The 12,838-nt window shown below is 36.1% G+C and overlaps 1 long non-coding RNA gene across 2 annotated transcripts; it reads right to left on the bottom strand.

The window, feature by feature from the left end:
- Nucleotides 1-3,506: 3,506 nt before the first annotated feature.
- On the bottom strand, nt 3,507-11,050 carry LOC111142057. Of its 2 annotated transcripts, XR_002640235.1 has the most exons (4): nt 10,669-11,050; nt 9,948-10,160; nt 7,064-7,224; nt 3,507-3,755 (listed from the first exon to the last, which is right to left on the bottom strand). It is a non-coding gene; the product is annotated as an uncharacterized LOC111142057 (long non-coding RNA). The 2 variants fall into 2 exon arrangements; XR_002640234.1 differs by having other exon boundaries at nt 9,948-10,953.
- Nucleotides 11,051-12,838: the final 1,788 nt, after the last annotated feature.

Here is a 12,838-nt window from a genome sequence, read left to right as displayed (position 1 = left end):
TGGTGATGGATGTTAACTAAACGTACCATTGTAATAATTCTGCAATATATACACATAGCAAATCATTGTTAAATACCTTAAATTGATACAATGTTATATTTCAATTATATCTCAATAAAGCTGGTGGGGGGGGTGTGACTTGATGCAAGCAGCCTCCAGTTTCAACTCCTGATCTGTCACAGCATTTGTATGGAGGCTGATTTCTCCTCAGGCTGCTCCTAGCATACTAGCCAGGCCACTTCTGCCCAATGCTGAATTGCCATAATGGGTAATCTGCTCTAACATTCCTCTATCAGGCTGGCAGAGACTTTCTTAGAACAGTTTAGGTCCGATGCTCTTTCCATTCAATTTTCTTCTGTCATAGGTGTCAAATGCTTTTTCCTGGCTACTGTTCCTTCTCCCTTATACCATCCACTGCCATCTTCTTCAGAACACCTCTAGCACATTTGGAGGATCCAAAGTGACACTAGCATGGATGCTTTAAACAATAAACTTTTATTTTTTAAAGACTGTATTTATTTGGGATGCTTGCATTGCTCAGTTGATTAAGTGTCTGCCTTTGGCTCAGATTATGATCCCAAGGTCCTGGAATCAAGTTCATCAGTCTCCTTGCTCAACAGGGGGCCTGTTTCTCCCTCTGCCTGCAGCTCTCCCTGCTTCTGTGCTCTCTGACAAATAAGATCTTTAAAAAAATAAAAATATATTGTTATTTATTCTAGAGAGACAGTGGGAAACCACATCAGAGAAGTGGAAGGGGCAAAAGGAGGGAAATCTCAAGCAGACTCCAGCACAGAGCCCAACAGAGGGCTTGACTCCACAACCCTGAGATCATGACCCGAGCCAAATTCGACACTTAACTGACTGAGCTACCCAGGCGTTCCTGAGCTAAGATTTTTTTTTTAAAAGATTTTATTTATTTGACAGAGAGAGATCACAAGTAGGCAGAGAGGCAAGCAGAGAGAGACAGAGAGAGAGAGGGAGGAGGAAGCAGGCTCCCTGCCTAGCAGAGAGCCCGATGTGGGACTCGATCCCAGGACCCTGATATCATGACCTGAGCTGAAGGCAGAGGCTTTACCCACTGAGCCACCCAGGCAGCCCCCTGAGCTAAGATTTTTTAAAAAATATTGGGGCGCCTGGGTGGCTCAGCGGGTTAAAGCCTCTGCCTTCGGCTCAGGTCATGATCCCAGGGTCCTGGGATCCAGTCCCACATCGGGCTCTCTGCTCGGCAGGGAGCCTGCTTCCTCCTCTCTCTCCGCCTGCCTCTCTACCTACTTGTGATCTCTGTCTGTCAAATAAATAAAATCTTTAAAAAAAAAAGATTTTTAAAAATATTTTTGAAGGGTTATTTTATAGGCGGTTGTAGATAAAAGGGTTATTTTATAGGCAGTTGTAGATCACTGAGAAAATTTAAATTTTTTTAAAAAGATTTTATTTGACAGTTAGAGATCACAAGCAGGCAGAGAGGCAGGCAGAGAAAGAGGAGGAAGCAGGCTCACCGCCCGCTGAGCAGAGAGCCCGATGTGGGCTTGATCCCAGGACCCTGAGATCATGACCTAAGCTGAAGGCAGAGGCTTTAACCCATTGAACCACCCAGGCGCCCCAAGAAAATTTAAATTTTATGATTGAATCAGCTTAGACCGTCAAGAGGATTTCTTACTGTGCTGGCTTTAATGGATTGCATTTTAGTGTCATAGTACTGATCTACATTGTGGGATATTTCAAAATCAGAACATACTGCCTCAGTCGCCTGGGTGGCTCAGTGGGTTCAAGCCTCTGCCTTCGGCTCAGGTCATGGTCTCAGGGTCCTGGGATTGAGCCCTACATCAGGCTCTCTGTTCGGCAGGGAGCCTGCTGCCCCTCTCTCTGCCTGCTGCTCTGCCTACTTGTAATCTCTGTCAAGAAAGAAAATAAAATCTTAAAAAAAAAAAAAAAAAAAAAAAAAGAACATACTGCTTGTCTTGTGCAATTAAGACTATTGTGATTGTGAGCACAAGAGAGAGTGAGCATGCAAGCCGGGCTCAATCTCACGATCCTGAGAGCACAACCTGAGCCAAAAATTAAGAGTTGGCTGCCCAACCAAGTCATACAGGTGTCCCTGTAATTTTCTTATTCCACTCTTTGCCAATTTTGTTACACCTCTAAGCAAATGTATAAGACCTAATACTATGTATGATTCTAACCCTTCTTTTACCATTTTTGCCCTTTATTATGGCTTCTCCACCATTTTAGTACAACTCTGGTTAAGTCACATTAAATCATTTTTAGGGAAACAAGTCATACTATCCTAAATTATTCCTCATGGTACGTGGTATGTTTAATTCTCCTGATTAAGAAAAAGTTATTGTTATGAGCTGACAGGGAATAACTAGAGACAATATGAAATAAAAGTTTTCTTATATAAAATTCCTTAGTCAGTCAATGAAGTGTAGAGATAAGGAAAAATCAGTCTAGGAGAAATGCCACAAGTGTGTACACGCACATACATGCGTACACACAGTGTTCCAACCACAAAATCTTATGAAAGGAGCTTACGTAGGAAAACCAAGAAGTAATCAAGAAAGAAAATCTTATGGACTTTAATTCTGAGATGAAAAGATTCAGCAGCTCTTGAGTAAGATATCAATAACCAAAATTTACAGAATTAAAGATCAGTATTTTTTTAAGATTTTATTTATTTATCAGAGAGAGAGAAGGAGAGCGAGCGAGCACAGGCAGACAGAATGGCAGGCAGAGGCAGAGGGAGAAGCAGGCTCCCTGCCAAGCAAGGAGCCCGATGTGGGACTCGATCCCAGGACGCCGGGATCACGACCCGAGCCGAAGGCAGCTGCTTAACCAACTGAGCCACCCAGGCGTCCCAAAGATCAATATTTATTATTCAACTATGTGCTAAGCACTATACATGTATTATAGCAAAGCTATACTTACACTTTAATCTAGTAAAGTGGGTACAATTATTCCAATTTTACAAATACTCCCTTACAGCTTGAAGAGGGTGATTTGTCCAAAGTCCATGTAACCAGTAAATAATGGAATTAGAATTTGTATCAATATCTGACTATAAAGAATATCAGTATTTTTTGTCTTAAGTATTAGGGCTGCCTCTGTATACACACATATGTATCAGATCTTCTATAGTCTCTAGTTAAAGAAGATTAAAACATAGTGAGTAGTACTGTGATGAGTGTATGTCAGGGAGCTGTCAGAGTGAAAAAGAAAAAAGTTGCACTTCTTCAGAAATTAAAAAAAAACACAAACAATTATTTAGCATGGACAGATAAAGTGGGAATGGAAAGGGATAGGAGTAAATCCATGTAACACACATTTACATGTAAAATGATACATATTTTAGTGCCTATGTACTAAAAGGAGAAAGTAATCATTTCCAAATATATTACAGAAAAATCAGTATGTCAAGAACCAAAGGAGTTTGCGAAGTGAAGAAAACGAAAGGATAAAGAGAATGACACATGTGGAGCTAGACTTCAAGTCTAGCCATATGGACTGAAGTGAATTCATATAAGATGGAGTGGGCAGGAATAACTGCCAAAAGAACAAATCACACTCCATACTATTTCATTCCCAGTTCTGGTGTTTTTATTTTAGAAAACACATCGAATCAAACAGGTTAGAGCTACTGCTTCCTTGTTCTGGGTATTTCTATACTCCATTTCAAAAAACATACAGTCAAATCTATCTTCGTCCATTCTGTGAATGAAGTAATAAGCAAAAAGCATCACTGGTTACTTCAAAAGAACCTAGAGGGGAAAAACACATACAGCTCACTTAAATCAGATTTAAACAGTCTTTATAATTAAGATGAGAAAAAAGAAAAACAAATTGAAAATTAACTAATGTGACAATAAAATATTACAAACTGTCTAGACTACCAAAAAAATTTACAACTGTTTTTTTTTTGTGATTACCACATTTGCCTTTGTGATCTCACCTGAAAAAGGTATACTAAGCATACCAAGGTATGGTCTGTTATTCTGACATATAAAGATGTATTAGCAATATTATCCCTTAACAATCTTATTAATATAGACAACTGTGATTTTAGTCAGAAAAACTGTACCAAGAGGAAAACCTTGAGGCAAAAATAATTCTTGCAAAACTTCACACAAAATAAAACACAAAATTATAGTAAAACACCTCAACAAACAAAATTAAATTTAAATGTTATGCTCTTACCCTATTACCCTAGGTTACTTTTTTTTTTTTAATTTTTATTTTAAGTAGGCTCCATGCCCAATGTGCAGCTTGAACTCACAACTCTGAGATCAAGATTCACATGCTCTATGGACCGAGCCAGTTAGGCCTCCCTACGTTATATTTTCAGTAAGTTATACAATAAACAATAAATTTTGGTTCAGATTAAAATTCAAGCTGGTCATCTTCTTTCAGTTCTAAAGCACTGCCATCTCTATGTACCATCTCTATGTGAACTATGTATGAAAATCTGTAATAAAAAGAAAACTGTCCAAAAAAATTTAGAAATTCCAACCATATTAACTTAGGGTGCATAGTTTTGTGTTCCATAAATATTTCTTAATAGAAGATAAGTTCCTTTTATACCTTTTTTTTTTTTAAAGGGAAAGAATACTACATATTTAGACAATGGTACCAGTTACTCTAGCTTCACGTTACTATTCATCCATGGTATAGTGATCTAAGGAATCCATTCCTCTTCTCCTTAACCTGAAACTGCAAAGAACCTGAAGGTTCTTTGCGTCTTACCTTAACAAGGGACGCCTTTTCATTACCAAACCTTACAAATGATGTGCTCATTAATTTTACATATAAGCCACCTAAAATAGTCACCCACAGCTTGCCTGAATAACCTTTATTTGAATAGATTCCCCACCATAGGAGATAACCACAAGCACAAACAGTGATAACTTTTTATTGGTATATCACAGTTCTCATCACAGAGCATTTCATTTCTTCAGATACTACAACAGATTTAGAAAGATGCATGATATATAATGCAATGAGCACTTTATTAGCAGGTAGGAGACTTGGGCCCTTGTTGTGGTTCTGTAATCTTGGGAAAGTTACTAACTTCTGTGAACCTTAGTTTCCTTACCAGCATATTCAAGATTGTAATATATAGCCTCTAAGCTTTCCAGCTTAAAAACTCTAAACTTCAATCACAGGCACTTGTATGCGGTAGTTCAATCTGTTATTACATATGTTAATAGGAAACAGGACTCCTTTTCTTTAAATAATAATTTCTCTTCTGGATATCCTGTTTTCACCATCTATAAAACTTGAAAACAATTATTTATGTGCTACTTTAATGAAGCTAATTAACACTTCTAAATGTTTACATGTATATCCTAGAAAAAAAGACTTTTTGTTTCAATTACTTTTATCTGAAAGACTAAACGTTTATTTTCCCTCCAGTTATAAAATACCTAAGTCATAATGCCATACTGCATATTTCAAAGTTGCTAAGAGCAGCTTTTTAAAGTCCTCATCACAATAAAAAAAGAATTCTATAATTATATATAGTGATGCATGTTACTTAGACTTACTATGGTGATCATTTCCCAATGTATATAAATATTAAATCATTGTGTTGTACATCTAAAACTTATGTCAATTATATCTCAGTAAAAAGATTTATTCTCTAGTAAACATCTCTAAATTAGTAACTGCTTTCCTGATTTCATTAGAAACTTGAAAAAAATCAGAATCAATTTGAACTTAAGTCTAGATGAAATTAAGAACCCCAGGACTTTTCTTTCTGTCCAATTGATCTTAAAACAGCTTGTTTCCAGCAACAATAGATACTATAGTTAAAATAAACTTGCGGCTGAATGAGTAAATGGATCTGCATCTTACTATAAATTTCAATTCCGAAATTTAATCTTTCCAGGGACTTTAAAAATCCCCATTTCTTCTATGTAGCCTCTCCAAATTCTAAAATAGGTAATTACAATGTTGATACTCTGATTAGTGTCTTAAGGTACTTGTTGATGCAAAAAAAAATAAAGCTGTTTACCCTGAAAGATACAAACACGGAGAATGCAAATGAGAAGGGGAGGACACACACATACAGAAAAAAAGTGAGGCAGAGATGAAAAATGGCAACACTGGGAAAGTAAACTTCTGAGGAAATGAATGAGTGAAGCATACAGGGAGACCAAGAGGAGGAAGAGATACACAGATAGGGAAGAAAAAACACAAATGAAGAAAATGGAAGAGGGGCGCCTGGGTGGCTCAGTGGGTTAAGCCTCTGCCTTAAGCTCAGGTCATGATCTCAGGGTCCTGGGATCCAGCCCCACATCGGGCTCTCTGCTCAGTGGGGAGCTCACTTCCCCCACTCTGCCTGCCTCTGTGCCTACGTGTTATCTGTCAAATAAATAATAAAATCTTAAAAATAAAAAAAAGAAAATGGAAGAAAATAAGCACAGAGACAGAAAAGCAATGAAGAAAGGTGAACAGAGTAGAATGGATGAGCAGACACAATGACAAGGAAATGGGACTAGATAGATAAGACATAACTAGTTAAAGAAAAAATTATTTTCACCCCATAAGTTTTCCGAATTACCTACTTTTGTTGCTATCTCCCCAGTGTTGCTAATAAAAAGGAGACACTTTATTTTCTACAAAATGGTTAAACAATATATATGTCATTTATCTGGCAGATTTTTAAAAACCTGACTTATTGTGAGAGGCATAATTTTTGCCATCATTGAGATTCACATATTAGATGTGAAAGAATAACTTGATTGGGGGGGGATACTCTTACAATGTATATATCTATCAAATCATTATGTTGTATACTTTAAATATCTTACGCTTGTCAATTATACCTCAATAAAGCTGGAAAAGGTTCATATATATCAATATACTGGGGAAAGATCCCTAATTTTACATAGTGCTAGTTTTTTGTTTTGTTTTCTCTCCCCCCCCCCAAAATAAAAAAAATGATAGTACCTTCGTTAGGCCAAATTCATCCTAAGGCAAGGACCTATAAAGCCATTTATGATTTCATACCACAATGTCATATATACCAGTAGACTGATTAATACATTCTTAGTAGAAAATAACTTACCATTTAGAGTCAAAATCCAAACATTTTAGTCCTGTTTCCATTTTTTGCCCCCTTTCCTTCACTTGGTATGTTATGCTCTATCTCTTCTATGTAGATTCTTTCAGTAGCCGTCAATCTGAAGAATTCCTTCTTCTGCTGCCACCTACCAGTTTATCTCTCTGCTGCAGCAGAAGGGTATATAGAAAAAGTTCTTGCTTACTATTCGGATTAAATGGAAAAATTCCTTTAACATTTCATATTTTCACATGTGTATGAGCTTCCTCACTGATTCCCCAAGACCTCCCCACCCAAGTCAAAACAACAAAAATCCCAATCACAAAAAATTAAACAATGTATGATCAATATTCATGCTAAGCTGGGAATTTTTTAAGAGGAAAGATGTAGACACTCAGCAGTTGCCATCTCAAGGAACCATTTATTTTGTTATACTTTCCTTTTTCACCTATCCCTACAATCTTATGAATAAGTGAGCAACTTAAAATTTTAATGAGAGAGTCCACAACTCCTGTAAATTTTAAGTTCAGAGACTATTAAAGAATTGTGGAAGATGCAATAATAAAGGAGTTTTTAATAGTAATTCTAGAAACTAAAGGCATTAGGTGCTTTACCTGCATGAGTTTTCAATGTTCTGGACTGCTTATTGCTCAATGGCTCTGAATACATTAAAACACGAACACATACGCCACCTATATTTAAAATAGGGTAGCATTTGTATGCCCATGTAAGCATTGGGTGTATCTTTTGCAAGATTAAGTCACTGAGTCCTTTTAAAAGGACTGATCACAAATGCACATTTCCTCAAACTGTATACATACACAAAAAAAATCAGGTTGAAAAAGGGAGACAGAGGGACAAATGTAATAGCAGTTGTAGAACTGGAAACTAACACAACATAAAATGTTTTCTGTTTGTTAAAGTCCTGAGATTAATTTCTATTTCCACTCCCTTTGTCACTGAAGGTTTAGGTTTCAAGTTTATTCTGTATTAGCTATTAAAGAACAGTATCCACTAATGAATAATAATAATGGCTTGTTTTTGTTCCACCCCCCCTACTACCTTTACCCCGAAATAGTTCTGCCAACATAAAAAAATAAAACAAACACTGACATAAGCACCAAAGGCTAGTCAACAGTGGCATTGCAGTTACATTGTTTCTACTTTCTCATTCCTTCCCCCGTTCTCAAACCCCACCCTTTGACCTCTGTATATGGGATGAGCCTGAGCAGGAGAGTTGGTGATGTCAGGACTGCGCCGTTCCCACGGATGCTCCTAGAGGCCTGCTGTGCTTCTGGGAACTGGGGCACAGTGATGTCTGTCTGACTGAAACCTAAAACAACAACAATTCACCCCACCCCTCATGTTCCCAAACCCCACAGTAGCAGCCAGGTATATATGCTATATAAGGCCCAGCTAATAAGTTTGAATATGATGAAATCTGAAAGCAAGACCGTTCTTAACAAGTCCGTGACCTTCATGGGGAAGCTGAATGGAGACTGTTAAATTCTCCAAGTCCCACACAATCACATAGTCCACACATTCTAATGCTTGCCATTCTTAGCAAGAGAACAAGGTTCTCTGGTATAAGCCCTTTTTAGTATATATCATAAATTCCTTCAGGAGGCAGTTGGGATTCCTCTGTTAGTAAATTTTACTTCAACACATATATATTTTTGTCTTAGGACGTTTAGGGGAGAGATGGCCCTATCTTATATGAGTGAATTGAAGCACAAAACAGGTTAATGATTAATTTTATGCCTTCAGCTGTAAAATGCTTAACAAGCCATGATATCCTATTAGCTAACTAGTGAACTTAAAACCTCTTCAGATAGGACATCTAAAGTCACAGAATAAAATTGTGCAGAAGTCTATCCTGAAAAGGTCCTGATCACGGTCACTAAAGTTCTACCTAACAGGGGGAAAAAAAAAAAAGATTATCTTCCCAATGATAACAACTCATATTAGAACTAAAACTTTGGGAAAGACAGGAGGAGAAAAGAGGAAAGGGCAAGGGACTGGTGTAGACAGAGAAAGGTATACTACACATTAAGTAACAGAAAGGCTATATTAAAATGGACAAGTTGTATTGCTATTCCTGCCACTAACTTTGTTTTATATTTTATAGCCTTGGTTAATGGGCTTAATGATTTGTGCTTCAGAAATGCCCTCCAATCTGTTAGAACCTGTGATTTTTAAAAATATGAACCACTATGATAACCTGAAACTGTTCATATCTACCTCTTTGTTAGAACTAGTGTCTTAGAAATACTAAAATGATTAGTTCCTGAGATCACACTGTTCCTAAAATAACTGAAATGCTTTCTATTATCTTTGTCTCATCATTCCTTTTCACTTTCATAATGATGTCACAGAAAGAGAAGCACTAAGATCAACTCAACACTATGGTGAGTTTTTACCATATATATAACCTAGAACCTAATTTTACCTTTTCAAAACTCTAGTTTTCCATACCTGTCAACTCCTAATTGATGTCTTTATACTGTGAGCTCACTGTGTATTCCGAACACCAACCCCTGAAAAAGCTTAAGCCAGAATAGCACAATGGAAGAAACAAACAAACCCAAAACAAAAACAAAGCCAAAAGTCACACTCTGAAATACTTAATTATAGACATATAAGCAAGGAATGGAGTTATCTAAATGGCTAAAGTAAATCCCCAAAGTCCTGAGTTCATCCCAACCAATTCAAACTTTACCCCCAAAAGTTCTTCTTTAATCAAATTATTTGTTAGATAAACTTATGCATTATTTTCTATACAAGAGTTTTTACAAATCCATGGTTGCCTTTAAAGTACATAAAGAAAGAAAAAACTTTAAAAAGAAAGTAAAGTTAGCCTTGCGATGGAAAGAAAGGAGAATCAAATTACCTGCAAGCAGGCTGGGGCTGTGCCTGAATCCAAACCGCTGCATTTACCATTCATTATACAGCTGCATTATTGGGGGAAGGGGAGTTTAGAAGGGCACTGACCCCGAAAGTTCTCAATACTTCTCACTCATCATCAGGAAGGGGGAAGAAGGAAAGTTTTTTCTCTGGGTATTTTTTTGTTTGTTTGTTTTTGTTTTTTTGGCTCCTGAAAAGGCTGGCAAAGAACAGTAACAGTGCAAGCAGTTAGAATATTTCTTTAAAAACAATTTTAAAAAATGCAAAACATTAAGGAATTTAAAACACCAAACTTCCGTTAATATAGAAAGAATTTTCACTAGAGTTAGGCAGCCACCCCAAAACAGCATGGCAAAAGGGCACTGATATAAAGGAAATAAAATACCACACAAAAATCCAAAACAAAACTAAAAACATTTCAAATTAAACCTGGAAGACTAGAAGATTCAACAGCAGATTTCTGGCCACTACTGAAACATTCCAAAATCCAAGCTTCAAAGGCGCCTAAATGTATCTTAAATGAAACTTTGTTGTTTTTTTTTTTTTTTTAAAGAAAAAAAAAAAAAAAAGAAAGAAAGAAAGCAGTGAACCTGGTTATAAATCCTGCAATATATTACATTTAAAAATATCCTAGTACAACAAAAACAAATTTTAAATGAAATTAAACAAACAAACAAACAAATAAAAACAGTAGCAGCAGAGGTTACCTGTCTGAGCACCTACATTTTCTTAGGAGGGGATCGTGTCTCACCAGCCATATAGCCCATAAACCTTCTCAAAAAGAGTGAGCCAGGAGAAAAATGTAACACAAGATTTGATTTCACAATGTCTCTACGCTCCCCAGACCCCAAACTGGGGATTCACTGAATGAGGAGAATTTGTTTTTCCACTGTTTTCTTCTTGAGAAAAAGAAGAGATGATTTTGAAAAGTCAATTCTTTCAATGCCTTCGACACCTTCTTAAAAGTCTGATAAAGTGCTTGATGAAAACAAGTCTCTTGGTGATTTTTTTCTAACGTTCCAGCATATTTTCTTATTGATAGCATATACAGAAAGATTTCAAAGTTCAGTGGAGCAAAAGCCAGCAGAAATGACCAATCAATTATTAGGCACCAAAAAAAGAAAAAAACTATTAAAAATTTTAAATGAATAGGTCGTGTGTGTGTGTGTGTGTGTGTGTGTGTGTGTGTATGTGCGCGCGTGTATGTAGTCCAGTTTTCATCATAGGTAACATAAAAACAGTATCAGAATTACTTTTAAAATACAATTAAGAATTACAATTTTAACAATACACAATTTTACAATAATTCAGATTTGGGCATAAGAATTACACATAATTGATAAATACATTTTTACCTCTCATAATAGCAATGAAGATTATACAAGTTATTAAACAATATGAAAATATATTTAACTTTCACTTAAATATCTGGGGTGTTTCATCTGGGTTCTTCCAGAATGATTTGTTCATATTCTTTACCTTAATTTGAGGGAGTTCAAGAAGATATTCACGTTTTTAAACTCTAAGATGATCATTCCTAACCTCTTTATTCTAACATGTGTGTGTACAAATCCAGAAATAGGTTGGTAAAGCTATGTTTTAATATAGTGTGAATGCACAAAACATTGATCAGTAGTAAATAAAACTAAAGGTGAAATAATCTGATAATCGTATATGGTTAGTTTGATAAAATAGTTTTAAAGGCTATCTACATTTTTCCTGATACCTTATCCCACCCAACACAAACCCCTGAGCTTTTCATCAAGTAGAGAGGGTGTTCTATTAATGTTTTAAAATTTGCAAATCTATATGCATGTGATATATGTAAGTATTTAATGTATCATAATTTATGTGACAACCAGATGCTCTCTACACAATCATATGAATGACTTGATTAAGCACTTCTTTCTCCCTCATTTATTTCTCTATCCCAAATATGCATCCTCCTATGGTCATTCAGTGAAAGAAGTACCAAGTATTTCTTTCTGTTAATGAGTCAGAGGTACTTATAAACATACGTTAAGGCCCCAAAAAACCCTATGCAAGTCAAACTCTTTTATATGAGATTAGGATATCCTAAAATAAATTAGAAAATCTTCTTATTATCATCTTTTTGAGGTGAAATGAAACACTGCACAGATTAGAGGTACTATTCTATTTGCCAACAATCAACCTTTCACTCAACTTTAATATTATTTAATTCTATGGAAAAAAAAACCAAATTTTATTACATTCCTTTTTAAAATGGGGGCAAAACTGTACAAGCATGATCAAACCTCTGTTAGAGCTGGTTAGTACTGATCTTTTATTATTGCCTCGAAGTCTCTCTAGTAGTGTCCGAGAAATTATGTTTAAGGTCCATCTGAAGGAAAAAAGCACTGGAGAGGCAAGAAAGGACTCGGGTAAAAGCTTCAGAGGATTGCAGTAAGATGGAACTTGCTGTTTAAAAAAAATTACGTTGAGCTCTGGAGCATCTCCATTTCTTAACACAGCTTCCAAACCCATTATTCAAATAGATATACCCATGTTTTAAAGGCTCGTGTTATATGCCATTTGGGGGCTTTTATAAATTCAGAAATTAAAGGAATATAAAGAGTGGACAGTACTGAAGGCTTCAGAGTTGGGCTATAAGAGACTTAATACTGCAAAATAAGTCCCCAAACAAAAACGTCCAATCCACCCCACCCTAAAACCTATGTATAATAGGAGAAAATGCACAGCCAGAAGCATAGAAAAGCATGTAGCCTTAAAGAAATCATACACTGAACAGTTTAGAACCAAAGAAAAAACCAAACAACATACATATACATAAAAAGGCCTAAGAAGCATCTAGTCTCTTTATGTCTTTAGTGAGTACCTCTAACCCAGTGTAGTTAT

This window comes from Enhydra lutris, unplaced genomic scaffold (genome assembly GCF_002288905.1).
Source record: "Enhydra lutris kenyoni isolate GAN:26980312 unplaced genomic scaffold, ASM228890v2 scaffoldscaffold7, whole genome shotgun sequence".
In the NCBI taxonomy this organism is placed as follows: Eukaryota; Metazoa; Chordata; class Mammalia; order Carnivora; family Mustelidae; genus Enhydra; species Enhydra lutris.
The sequence above is the reverse complement of the archived record's forward strand: the minus strand, read 5'-3'. Positions and strand labels throughout refer to the sequence as shown.